The sequence below is a fragment of the Etheostoma spectabile genome, chromosome 6 (genome assembly GCF_008692095.1).
Source record: "Etheostoma spectabile isolate EspeVRDwgs_2016 chromosome 6, UIUC_Espe_1.0, whole genome shotgun sequence".
NCBI classification, from domain to species: domain Eukaryota; kingdom Metazoa; phylum Chordata; class Actinopteri; order Perciformes; family Percidae; genus Etheostoma; species Etheostoma spectabile.
Genome location: NC_045738.1, coordinates 23,485,187 through 23,489,986, shown reverse-complemented (window position 1 = coordinate 23,489,986; position 4,800 = coordinate 23,485,187). Strand labels below are relative to the sequence as shown.

The following is a 4,800-nucleotide window of genomic DNA, read 5'->3' as shown; positions in this document are numbered from 1 at the left end:
TATACGCTGTCCCATTCTAGCAGCCTAAAATCTAAAATTGTATATGTTTAACTGTTTTTGACTACTTTTGGATGTTCAATTTCTTGTACTGCACTGTAACTTTTAATGTTTTAATTGTTATGTTATGTAAAGCACTTTGGATCGCCCTGATGCTGAAATGTGCTCTACACATAAAGCTGCCTTGCCTTGTTAGACGGCTTGTCTGGTGTGTTTCTTTGCTCAGCTACACAAAGCTTGATGCAGGAACACGCACCATTCAGTCGGGCATCACTACCACCTTGTTCTGTAAGTAACAAAGTCCTCGGCTGTGTTATTCACGGAGGCGCAAATATGATCATATCACTCTGGCCCTGAAATCCCTCCACTGGCTGCCCATCACACACCGAATTCAGTACAAAATCTATCTCCTGACCCACCAGTGCATACATGGAACTGCCCCTGCCTACGTCAGTGAACTCCTCACCCCACAAACCACCTCACGAAACCTCCGCTCCTCCATCTCCACCTGCACCAACCAAGGACTAGACTCTCTACTATGGGGGACAGGGCCTTCCAGGCAGTTGCCCCACGGCTCTGGAACGCCCTCCCAGAGACCCCAAGGGCCCCACAGACTGTGGAGATTTTTAAGAAGGGCCTAAAGACCTTCCTATTTCCAAAGGCCTTTTAACAGTCATAGTTTTAATTTTAGTCTTATGGTGTTTTATTCCTATTTGTTGATTTTGTTATATTCTGGGAACTGTTTTTAACTCCTTGCTACTGCAGTACTTTGAGATTTCATTTGAAATGTAAAGGGCATTATAAATAAAATGTATTATTATTATTATTATTATTGCTGCTGTTGATTCTTCTTCAAATGTAGCCCACCCACCACCCTTACTGTGAACTGTGCTAGGAGTGGGCCAGTACTGTTTGTTTGGTCTTGACACTCATTCTTAGAGCTGGGTATTGCCAATGATTTCCCAAATCTATTTCTGATTCACAATGTCCTGATTCAATCACATTTTTGATTCATTATCCATTAGGTTAGGGAAATTCCAGTTATGATACCAATGAATGTAAATGGAATTTTATAAACGAGATTCTCAGAGAACTCATGCTGTAAATCTTACAAGAAAGAAACAACCATTACATATATATTTCTTATAATGCACCGGGTTACTGTTTACATTAAGAACTGACCCCCAGACAGTGTGTGGTGGGTTATAAATCCATGGTGATATATGCATTTATCAAAAGATCGATTTCTGGATTTTATTAATGAATATCAGAGCACTGAAACAAAGCTTGATTTTCATTGGATAATCAGTTACTTTAACCCATTTTACTCATTCTGATAAATGCAGAGGCCTCTTGTTTCACGGCAGACCTTATTAAAAAGATATGCTGCGTTGATTATGATACCGTCAATGCGCCCTGATATCATAATGACAATTCAACAAAACTTTATCGGTACATATTGCAGTTCACCACTGAGAGCAATAAGCCTCCATACAAACAAGTATTTACCGACAGCTCCATCAGCTTAAAATAAGGAAATGTGTCCACTGTTCTCTCATTTCATCCAGTGGCTTATTCACCAAATGCCAATTGTGTGTGCAGGAAAATATCTAAGTCTAACTTTGCTATTGATTATGCCAAATATGTTTTATGCAAGCAGCAGGAGATGTATTCATTATTCAGCAGGACTGAATGAAAAAAACAAAAGCAGCATCAACACGAACTGGAATAAAAGAAAGAGGAAAAAAAATCAATAATCACCAGCAGTAGTTTACTTAATTTAGAATTCAAAGCTCTGTATTTTATTCCCATTCTTATAATATCCATGTCAGGGGATGTAGAAGATGTTTGAGGGATTTTATGGTTATCTCAGCAATCTCTCACTCTGTTGAATGGAATTCTAAAATCCATATATTAGTAGAGCTGTAACAATTCCATTTGTTGCCGCACAGTTAGTTAGTTAGTCTCAATCATAATTGCAATTAACAAGATGATTGTCTCTTTCAGTCACATTTAAGAGAAATATTTATTTATGTATTACTTTTTTGAACAAATTAAAGTTTTGACTGAATACCAGGACACATCCTTTAATTATATATCAATGTCATGTGACCCAGATAATGTAATAATAAAAGTATACAGCCTATGAAGTGAACAATGCCTCTTTATATTCATAAAAAAAAAAGTGTCTGTTTAACGTGAACGTGTTTAAGGTCAAAGAGGCAAAATCTAAAAACTGAAATAATAAAAATAGTCCAACCAATATTCACTTATTACAATTTGGCATAACTAAATAAAATCAGCAATTACCAGTCATATGCATCAGGTCCTTCACTAATGTTAGCAATAATTGCGGTTTAACAAAGTAACCGCTATTATGTAAAAAAAACAACAAAAAAAACAAGTGTGTAATAATTGTCACAGGTCTATGTATTAGTACATTCCTTTAAAGTAACGCATATTTGATTACAGTGTTATATTTCAAATCTCTTTATCCAACTTCAAATTCAGTTTTCATATTTACATACCGTATGCTCTGTTGTCGCGAGTCAACAGTTTGTGTCCTGTCGTCACTAATGATGCTCTAGGTCCAAAAGCTGAATGCTGCAGGCGGAGTGTGTGTGCACCGCCCAGACTGATGTCATTAAATGGCGTATGTATGACACGGCAATTCTTAGGCCGTTGTTGGCGTGTTATCAAGACGCATACTCGCTTTGCAGCCGTTTGGCCTCCATTAACTTACATTACCTTGCGGTAGCAGTACGAAACCCAAGTACTTACTTTTTCAATACTATTTATGGTCACAGGTGAATATAACTTATATTATGGTTACCTACTTTTGCTTTATTACTTTAATTACATATTGTATTTAATTTTAACGTCACTTACTTAAACTGCAATATTGTTTTTTGTACTATGGCAACCGCACTTTACTTTACAAATCCTTTATTTGATGCCACTTTACTTCAGTCTACCTTCGGCTCATTGTCTAATGTTTGCCTGTTTATCTTGTGTGTTTACTTGTTTGTTTGTTTTATTTCTCTTATTTTTGAGAATGCTACTGTAAAAAAGGAATTTCCCCGCTGTGGGATGAATAAAGTATTATCTAATCTAATCGAAAAATCCATGTAGGGAGGTTGGTCAGGGTGGTGGATGGGTAAAACGCACGCCTGTCACTCAGGATACCTGGGATAGGGTTCCGCGTTCCTCGTTTCCTAGACTTAAGCGCGTTCCTCGTTTCCTAAACTTAAGCGCGTTCCTCGTTTCCTAAACTTACCGCGTTCCTCGTTTCCTAAACTTAACCGCGTTCCTCGTTTCCTAAACTTAACCGCGTTCCTCGTTTCCTAAACTTAACCGCGTTCCTCGTTTCCTAAACTTAACCGCGTTCCTCGTTTCCTGAACTTAACCGTGTTCCTCGTTTCCTAAACTTAACCGCGTTCCTCGTTTCCTAAAGTTAACCGCGTTCCTCGTTTCCTAAAGTTAACCGCGTTCCTCGTTTCCTAAACTTAACCGCGTTCCTCGTTTCCTAAACTTAACCGCGTTCCTCGTTTCCTAAACTTAACCGCGTTCTTCGTTTCCTAAACCCAACCGCAATGGGTTTACCATGAAACTAGAACAGCTTTTGTTGATATGCTGGAAACCAAAGCGTTTACTGCTATAGTATAGTGCGTAGTTTCTGTCTCCCCCATGAGGAGTTATAAGTCAACAATCTGTTGTTTCATCCACATGACACACCCCTTCCAGGATTGCGCACCCCGTCTTTGTTCATATGCTTCTTCTTTTTCTTAACCCTTGTGTTCAAGGGTCAAAATTTGACCCGTTTTCCAAATTTCTGTGCCAGAACTATGAGTTTCTTTTGACCTATACCTTTTTTTTGTGATACATTTTTTTATTTAGAAATTAACAATTACAAACACTGAGACATAAAGTGTCCCAGGGCCCAAACGAAATTTAAATACAGAGAGGAAAGACTGGAAAGAGGGAAACAAAAAGAACGCAACAGAAAGAGTGACGTCCACAGCTTACAAATAATACATGCAGAAACAGGAATACACAAACACACACATAAACAGACACACACACGGACAGACAACACTGGGGACCTATCACATGCACAAGTCTTTAGAATGGATCTCAAGGACTTTTGAACCATACGTATTTTGATTGCCTGAGAATAACATGGATTATTCCATACAACGCACTTTGCAAGTACGAAAGGTCGGATCTCTACTTTCATTGAATTTTTGTATGTTTCATTAAAAAATTAAATAAATTGCACTTGAAAGAAAAATTTTAATCTTTCGAAACAGTACCACGACTAAATGTTGAGCCATCTGTGATTGTATTTCTTTTAATGTTAGTCTAAATAATTCATCATTTTGGCTTTTTAAACTCAAGAAGTAGGTATAATTTCCTATAAATGAGGGATTTTGACCATGAATTCCAAAAATAATAATAAAACAACTGGTAATAAATTGGTATTAGTGGTTTATACTAAAGTATGGTGGTGGACAACTCCTTGGCTTGAGCAAGGCACCAAACCCCCAACTGCTCAGGGCACTTTTCCAGGGGCTGCCCCCCCCCACTCTGACACCTCTCCATTTAGAGCATGTATAGGAACGTGTAGGTGAGCATGTGTTTTTTATCATTACTATTTAAGCAGTTGCACATTTTTGTATTTTCAACGTGTATATATTCAAATATTTGTTCTTGTATTTAATCCTAATATTATTTCATGTATATTGTATGTATGTATATTGTATCCTTTATATTTATATTCTGTGCTGTGTGACTGATTTTGCT

The 4,800-nt window shown here is 37.5% G+C and overlaps 1 protein-coding gene and 1 long non-coding RNA gene across 5 annotated transcripts in view; both read right to left on the bottom strand.

Annotated features, from left to right (window-relative positions):
• LOC116690705 (uncharacterized) overlaps positions 1-2,727 on the bottom strand; it is a 7,684-nt gene extending 4,957 nt beyond the window's left edge. The window contains exons 1-2 of the long non-coding RNA XR_004332336.1: positions 2,625-2,727; positions 1,438-1,441 (exon numbers count right to left, since the gene is read on the bottom strand). This is a non-coding gene — a long non-coding RNA (uncharacterized LOC116690705). The remainder of the gene's footprint in view (positions 1-1,437; positions 1,442-2,624) is intronic.
• The window catches only part of LOC116690692 (furin-like protease kpc-1), a 298,529-nt gene that overhangs the window by 213,191 nt on the left and 80,538 nt on the right, over positions 1-4,800 (bottom strand). The window lies entirely within an intron of this gene.